Genomic DNA, 9,502 nt, shown 5'->3' on the forward strand with positions numbered 1-9,502 from the left:
AACACAGTAATATTTTCTGGTTTTAGTCAGCGATCTTCAGCTGGATCCCGTGATGAACGCGGTCCGTGTCTCACCTGTCTGATCTTCTCCAGCTGTTCATCATCTTCCAGGAAGAAGCTCAGGTACATGAAGGAAACGTCCACGTCTGGATTCCCGCCACACTTCCTGTGCTCCTCGACCGTGTCCTTCCCGCCGGAGAAGGCGTGTTTGTTGATCTGGAACAGCAAGAGCTCGAGTCAATCTCAGCTTCATTCAGTCTTCTGTGTTTGTGAGTCAGAGTGAAGCCTGATGAAGGAGGCGCACCTTGTTCTTGATCTGTTTGGCCGAGTCGGTCAGGAAGATGGAGGAGTTGGCGTCGCTGGCGCTCATCTTGGTCTGAGCTCCCTGCAGCGCCGGGAAGAAGGTGGAGTGAAGCAGAGCCGGCTTCGGATACCCGATCCGAGGAGCCACGTCCCGCGTCATCCGGAAATACGGGTCCTGAGGAGAAGGGTTGGGAATCCAAAATCAATTCCAGAATCGCAAACTTAAGGCAGTGTTTCCCAACCACTGTGGAAAATTATCAAAAACTATCTCTCTATCTCTATTATATTTCGTTATTATTATTTTAAATCGGTGCTATTGGTCATCGTCATGTCTGTTTGTGGGTTTTACAAATATTTAACCAATGAAAAGCATTCAGAAGAGCTTGTGACTAAACCTCGTAACGCCATTGGATCCTCAAACTGTCAATCAAACCTCATAACTCCACCCCGCCTCCATTCAGAATGCGGGGTAAATAACGTAAAGGTAAATAAAGAACTGGTGTTTGAATAAGAGCGGTGTTTTCTTTACACAAGAAACGCTGTCTGTAAGGCTAATGTTCTTGTGTTTGAAGAGCGTGAAAACCCTTCCTATCTTTTAATTTTTTTAGTGCTTCGTGGCGTGCCGTGGGATTTTTTTATTTATCAAAACTGTGCTGCAGCAGAAAAAAGGTTGGGAAACACTAAGGTCAGGAATCGGATACTTGTTGTAAAATTTAAATTTAAATCCCGCTCATCAATTCCTGTGTGCACATCTTTTTTTTTTTTTTTTAGCTGGAGAAAAGGGCTGTGAAAAATATATTTGTCTTTGACTCATTCATTCTAGAGATTCGTTCAAAAACACTGATTCATCCAGTAACGAAACGAGTCAATCTTGAGTGAGTCATTGAATCATTCATTCATAAATTCCATCAAATTTTGTTTAGTTGTCTAATGTTTCTTCAGAATTGTGAGAGAACTACAACCTCCATTAAAAACAAAAAGTCTCAATTTATCCAGACTCGTGCCGCTCTATATTACACACAAACAGCTCTTAATCAAGTCCAGTTTTATTGTAGCTGGCTGATTTTTGTTGATGGTATTCAGAGAGGATCACACGGACACATGATCATGAGCGGAGCGCCTCACCTGATCGATGGCACACGGGATCAGACACTGAACGTCCGTCCGCTCGCCGAAGATCTGCGGGAAGGAGCTGCTGAAGGACGGAGCCGCCTGGACGGCCGGGAAACTGACTTTACCTGCAGAAACATGAGATTAAACACCACAGACAAACACTCGCGGGACTCACGGCACACAGAGACACAGAGACGCTCCTCACCGATGCAGTCGCTGTCTGTGAAGCCAAAGATGCCTTTGACCTGGTTAAACGTCACGTGCTTCTGGACCTTCACCACGTTCCTGTAAAACGCAGGACTCGCTCTGTCAGGAGAAACAGCAGGTCAGGTCACACTCATACAGCACTGTTCACAGCAGCTTCACAGAACATCAGCATCTTCATGTTTAGCATTCATGCATTACAGCCACATTCACCAGATTACAGCTGGACGATAATAGAGTTACATTTTGAAATAAAAACAATCAAGCAGTTGAGATTTGCTATATATAGTATATATATTGCTTTACATGATTGAACTATATGTATAAGGATAAAGCTGGAAATATATATGTATTAATTATTTAGATGTATTTATATTTATATATATATATACACATTACTGGTCAAAAGTTTGGGATCAGCAAGACTTGTAATGTTTTTAAAGAAGTCTCTTCTGCTCGTCAAGTCTGTGTTTATTTGATCAAAAATACAGAAAAAAACAGTAATCTTGCAAAATGTTATTACAATATAAAATAATGGTTTCTATTTTAATATCCTTTAAAATATAGACACTCGTCCAGCGACAGATCCTTCCACAGATACTTCTCATCATCGGTCATCTGAATGACCAGAGGAACGTCAAACACGTCCTGAAGCCACCTGTGACACACACACACACACACACACGTCCTGAATCCACCTGAAACACACACACACGTCCTGAAGCCACCTGTGACACACACACACACAAGTCCTGAAGCCACCTGTGACACACACACACACACACACACGTCCTGAAGCCACCTGTGACACACACAGACACACGCACACACAGACACATGCACACACAGACACACTCACACACGCACACAGACACACACACACAAACACACTCACACACGCACAAGACAGACACACACACACATACACTCACACATCAGCGCTTTCACAGACTCCCACTGAACGCTGGCGCACTGAGGAAGACTCACTTGGTGAAGATGAAGGGGATCAGGTGACCCACATGCATGGCCTCTGAGGACGGCCCTCGACCCGTGTACAGATAGAAGGACTTCTGCTTCTCGTACGCGTCCAGGATCTGATGCATGTCCCTGCGGATCACAAACATGGGATGAGACCACAGGCGTTCAAGCTTTCAGATGCTGTGATCCTCATGTGAGCCACACACATTTAATACAGCTTTACATTTACAACTATATAGACCCAATTTAGACTGTGAAAAATATTCTTAATGAGGGTAAAATGTTACTATTTAAATATTACTAAAATATTATTTAAATTAGGTTACATAATTATTATTTGTTGTTTTTTTCTACTCACTATAGAACTGTACTATTACTATTACTATTTTGTCTATTTGAAGCTTTTTTACATTTATTTTAATAAATGTTTAAAAAATATATTTATTTTAATTGTATTATTTAAATATCCTTTTTTACTATTTATTTTAATAAATATTTTATTTTTTATTTATTTAAATATCTGTTTTTACGATTTAATTTTAATATATTTACTTATATATTTGAATCAATGTTTTATTATTTATATTAAATATATTGTTTTTAATTAATTAATTTTGTATTTAATTTTATTTAATCGTTTTCCTCTATGTAATTATTTATTTTGATACATTTATTTATTTCCTCTCCCTGTGTTATTGTGATGTAGAGTGCTGGTGTGTGATGAAGCGTCAGTCGCACCTGTGTGAGAAGAAGATTCCTCTGCGCAGGAAACGGTGCGGTGTTTTTCCCGTGACTCGAGCGATTCTGTCCACCAGCTCCTGATCGATCTTACTGCTGCCGAACCGCACTGCCAGCAGCAGAACAACCTCGTTAATGCATTATTCATCACGGGTCATTTATGAAAACAGACCTGCAGCAGATCTTCCACGGATGGACTGAAATGATGATGACAACATCAACTGACCGATGAGTTTATTGTAGTCGACTCCTTTGGCGCTGCTGGAGGAGACGTTCCACGGATCCACCTGATCATCTCCGTCCTCCAGCGCTGCTCCGGTGTCCACCACCATCTCACCGTCCGCCGCCGGACATCCAGCCTTATAGTCCTGACCGGTGAGACGCTTGTAGTCCAGCTTCATCTGCAGCAGCTGCTGCACGGCGGCGTCAACTTCAGCCTGAGGAACCAAAACATGAGAACATCACATCACCTGTCAATCATCACATCACAGGTAAATCATGATCACATGTCAATCATCACATCACAGGTAAACCATCACAGGTCAATCATCACATCACCTGTCAATCATCACATCACATGTCAATCATCACATCACAGGTCAATCATCACATCACCTGTCAATCATCACATCACATGTCAATCATCACATCACAGGTCAATCATCACATCACCTGTCAATCATCACATCACATGTCAATCATCACATCACAGGTCAATCATCACATCACCTGTCAATCATCACATCACATGTCAATCATCACATCACCTGTCAATCATCACATCACATGTCAATCATCCAAGTTTCAAGTCTCTACGACTTACGGTTTGGTCTGCACGACCCGTTTTACGTGGAAATCGTTCATCCATGACCATTCTAACAATTACAATAGGGTTTGAACCCCTAATTAGAGGTGTTCGATTCCAGGTTAGGAGTCAATGGAATCGACTTCCATTTGCTCCATTTACTTTAAGTTAAAACAGGGTCGGCAACATAAGAATACAAGTTTGGATCATTATTACACACTGAATGTAAACTATTTTCTGACACAGAGTCAAAATCTATGAATTCTATGCATAATTTTAAAGAGGGAAAACTCACGAGAAAAAGCTTTGGGTGAATATTATTTCACTTCTGAATAAATTACAGAAAAGAATGGTCAGGTGAGGGCAATAATTGCATTGTCATTTCTTGTAAATATCGCAAAAAAAAAAAAAGTACATTAATAAAAATTGTAAATACATACAGTAATGTATTAATATAATATTGTGAAAGAAAGTGAAGTGAATATTAAGTACATTAGTGTGCGAAAATAGAGCACTTTAAGTACATTATGGATGTGCACTTGTTTTACACCTGGGTTGGTGATTCTTCGACTCTGACAGTCCGTAAAAGCATACTAAGCTACAGTTCTGATCATAAGTTTCATACCCCTTACAGAATATGCACAATTTGAATAGTTTTAACAAAACAAGAGGGAACTGGAATCATAAAAATTACATGTTATTTTTATTTAGTACTGTCCTGAATAAGCTATTTCACTTTACAGATACATATACTTACATATAACATACAGTATACTCCACAAGGCAAAATGACAGAATTTATACAAACTGCCACATTCAACCTTTGACCTATACTCTTGAATCTGAACTGATGATCTGACTGTTTTCATGACTGTTTTCATGTTTGTGAGTCCCTTGTTTAAGTAATTTGTTTAGGCAATTGTGACTTTTTATCTCACAATCCTGACATTTTTTCTTGTGATTGCAAGCTTATTTCACAATTCTTACCTTTTTTCTCAGAATTGTGAGTTTATATCTTGCAATTCTGAGAAGAACAAATTTCAGATTTATAAAGTCAGAATCAAAGAAAGTCAGAAAAATCCAAACTGTAAATTTATAACTCACAATTCAGACTTTTTTCACGCATGCTCATTAAAACATTTCCTCGCTCCTTTGTCCTCCTCCTCCCCCTCCTGCATCAACTCTAACAGCTGACGACTTTGCCACGTTTTTCATTAATACAATTAAAAACCTCAATGCACAATTTTCCACACCACAATCTGTCAAGCACATCTTACCAGCAAACATAAACTCGTTCACATCCTTCTCTTCACTCTCTGAGGCAGAAGTCTCCAAACTCATCCTTTCTAATCATCCTACTACTTGTCTGCTTGATCCTATTCCATCTCATCTCCTGTCGTTACGACTTTATTCAAGCTTCGCTTGTCTTCGGAACACATCTGTGTCTCTCCATATCACCGTATGCTGCGTATGCTCTTCTTATGCGCTGTTTTCTTTCAAATCAAAGCTAAATACACGTAGAAACAGCGCATCCTTGTGGCGCGGCTGATACAGAAGAGCATACGCAGCATACGGTGATATGGAGAGACACAGAGGAGCCTGTTGACAAAGGAATTGTTGAATAAAGTCGTTATTTTTGTTTTCTTCGCTTACAAAAAGTATTCTCGTCGCTTCATAACGTTACGTTGAGCCACTGATGGCAGATGGACTATTCTGACGATGTCTTTCATACTTTTCTGGACCTTGACAGTGTAAGTTACTTGGCAGTCTATGGGAAAGTCTTAAGCCTCCCGGTTTTCATCCAAAATATCTTAAATTGTGTTCCGAAGACAAACGAAGCTTTTACGGGTTTGGAACGACATGGTGGTAAGTGATTAATGTCAAAATTTTCATTTTGGGGTGGAGTATCCCTTTAAATGTTCCCTCCTGGTGGAATGACCTGCCCAACTCAATCCCAGCAGTCCCAACTCAATCCTTAGCCATCTTCAAGAATCAGCTAAAAACACATCTCTTCCATCTTTATTTGACCCTCTATCTCTAGCACTCTCTATTCTAATTCTATTCTTAAAAAAAAAAAAAAAAACTTGTCCCTTTTAGACTTGCACTCTATTCATTTGCTGCTTGTTTTCTAAAAAAAAAAAACTAACACTAGCTTTCTAATCTTTTTGTATTCTATCTGTTTTCTTCTCATTTATTATACAATTAACAAAAGCAAAACGACCTCTAACACTAGCTTGCTCTATTCTTTTTCTATTCTATCTGTTTTCTTTTTATTTATTATATTATTTAAAAAACCCTTGCTACATGTACCGTGTTAAGCTAACTGAGACTTGTTATAGCACTTGTGTATCATTGCTCTTTTGTTGATTTTGATTGCTTCCATTGTCCTCATTTGTAAGTCGCTTTGGATAAAAGTGTCTGCTAAATGAATAAATGTAAATGTAAATTGGGATTTATCTCACAATTAATGTCAAGTTATGAGTGAAAAAGACTGACAAAGAAGTCTCTTATGCTCATCAAGGCTGCTTTTATTTGATGAAATAAATAGTAAAACAGAAATACATGTGAATTATCACAATTTAAAATACCTGTTTTATATTTGAATAAATTTTAACATGTTATTCCTTTGTCACATGATCTTTCAGAAATCATTCTAATATGCTGATTTGATGCTCAAGAAACATTTCTGATTATCAACAGTTAATAATTAGTCAACATTGATAATAATCAGAAATGTTTCTCGAGCAGCAAATCAGAATATTAGAATGATTTCTGAAGATCATGTGACACTGAAGACTGGAGTAATGATGCTGAAAATACAGCTGCGCATCACAGAAATACATTACAGTTTAACAGAGATTCACATAGAAAACAGCTGTTTTACATTGTAATAATATTTCACAATGTTACTGTTTTACTGTCTCAAATTTTTTACAGTGATGGTTAATTTATTTCCTGAAAAGGACGGTATATTGAAGTATATTCAGTATAGGCTTATTCATGAAGAGCACAATGAGTTGACCAACAAAATGTATTTGACCATTTGTGAAGCCCATGATTTCAGCCGGCACGTGTCGTGGGAAACATGAGCCTGATCAACCTCCTCAGAGAATGACAGGCGGGAGCGGAGCGTGCGAAGTAGGATCAACGTTATATCCGTGGGGGATGTGGATAACCTGGGCGGGGTTGGGTTATAAAAATAACATTCCAATTGCAGGCGGGTAGCGGGCGGATGACAGATAAATTATGTGTTGGTTTTATGTTCAAAATGTCAGTATAACAAGATGTAGGTAGGCTAAGTGTCATTTCATGACATGGTCCATCTGTAATCATGATTTAACTCTGAACTGGAAGTGGTACCAGCTAACATAAGGCCAGTGGCGGACCACCGGAAGCTCTCTGGATTTTTGCTCATCGTTTTTCTAGCGAACCACCAGTGGCAGCCGCCGCTATTCCGACAGCGATTCGCCGTTGTGCCGCTGGTTTATCATTAATGTTAGCTGGCGGCCCACGGTCGATCACACTAACCTAAGTGTCTCTCAACACAATAATGGATCAGAAACAATGAACAATATCAATGGTAATTTTATTAGTATTTCCAGTGAACTGATTAAACGTACAAATGCCTTTACATTTATCAGATACTTTTATCCAATGTGACAAATAGGAGTTAACATTTATCATAAGTTTGTACCAAGGAGTGTGGAGCGCACAATGGATAGGAAGTTTAGAAACAAGAACTACTAACAATAATAAAAGAAAAGAGAGGGGGGAAAAAAAGAACACACACACAACAAAACCCTTTATCCTAAATCCTATTAATCAATCCTGTTTCCTTTAAATAAACAACTAATTCTCGAAAGATTCTTGATTGTTTAGCTCCATCTCCTAACAGAACCTGCCGTGACAGATCATTTATTTCCAAATATCTTAAAGGGGTCATAGGATGCTCATTTTCCACAAGTGGATATGATTCTTTAGGGTCTTAATGAAAAGTCTGTAACATAGTTTGGTTAAAATTTCTCAATGGTAATGTAAAAACACCTTTTTTACCCTGTCAAAAACAGCTCTGTTCAGAGCATGCAGTTTTGTAGCATTTCCCTTTAAATGTTAATGAGCTCTGCTGACTCCGCCCCTCTCTTCCGAGTTACTCTCTGAGGGACAGTTTACTTTAGCTGCATTCACCGTGAAACTTGCTAATTAGCACATTATTAGCAAAGGCAATTTGCAAAGGACAGGCAGCTGAGAGCGGCTCGATTTGAGAAAGGGGTAAAGATTTGAGCAGATTAATAAAAAAAAACACTGGGTGGATTTTTATCATTATAGGGTGGTTGTGTACACACACTGCCAACACACATTTCAGTTCAAACTACCTGTAAAAGTGCATGTAGCATCCTATGACCCCTTTAAGATGAACTTGACTTAACTGGAAACGTTCTCTTTCATAAGCCTCACATTTTATACGTACATGTTCTACAGTTTCTGCTAAACCACATTTGTCACAATTTCCATTTTCATGCTTTCCTATTCTATGCAAGCACTGATTTAATAAACAATGGTCAGTATGCATTCTTGTTATTAAAACGTCCTCTTTCCTGTTTCCAAATCTTCTTCTCTCTGAACCAACTTTTTCTTGTATGCAGTATAAATGTCTACCTTTTGTTCCTTCTTTCCATTCATTCTGCCATATTTCCTGAATTACTTTTGCTATTATTGCTTTTATTTCTGTTTTACTTAATACCACTTCAAAGGATATTTGTGAATGGTTTAATGCCTGTTTCGCCAGATTAGCCTCCTCATTTCCTTTCACACCCTTATGTGATGATACTCACACAAAGGTTTCCAAAAGTCCATACTGTCTTATTCTAAATAGACTTTTTTTTATTTATCATGTCTTGTCTTGCCAATGATTTTCCACTTGATCAACTGTTTAGTGCTGAAAGAGAATCTGTGCATATCACTGCCTTTGTTGGTTGTATTTCTTCTATCCACTGAAGTGCTATTAATATTGCTTGCCAAGATTACAAGGTTACTAATGTAAAAGGCTACCTTGGTTCCAAATACTGTAACTTTTCATGATTTTTTTTTTCATATTACCACAAAATCTAGATGCAGAAGACATTAAGAGGAACTTCACCAAAAATAATTTTTGTTCATACAAAATTTGAAAAATATATAAACAATTTCCCTGGAGCACACGTTTATTTTTTATATTCTATCAGCAGTTTCTCAGCATGAGAATGTCCAAATGTTTTTTTTCTGTGTTTTTTTTCTATTTAAAAATGTGAAAAGTTTTCTATCAAACAATACATACCTTTTGACTCTCTGTGCTACAGTTTTGGAGTTATGAGTGTGTGTGTGT

The 9,502-nt window shown here is 38.2% G+C and overlaps 1 pseudogene; it reads right to left on the reverse strand.

Annotated features, from left to right (window-relative positions):
* Window positions 1-4,209, reverse strand: LOC107684178 (tryptophan--tRNA ligase, cytoplasmic-like; annotated as a pseudogene).
* Between the last annotated feature and the right edge of the window lie 5,293 nt (window positions 4,210-9,502).

This window comes from Sinocyclocheilus anshuiensis, unplaced genomic scaffold (assembly GCF_001515605.1).
Source record: "Sinocyclocheilus anshuiensis isolate Anshui unplaced genomic scaffold, SAMN03320099.WGS_v1.1 scaffold1893, whole genome shotgun sequence".
NCBI classification, from domain to species: domain Eukaryota; kingdom Metazoa; phylum Chordata; class Actinopteri; order Cypriniformes; family Cyprinidae; genus Sinocyclocheilus; species Sinocyclocheilus anshuiensis.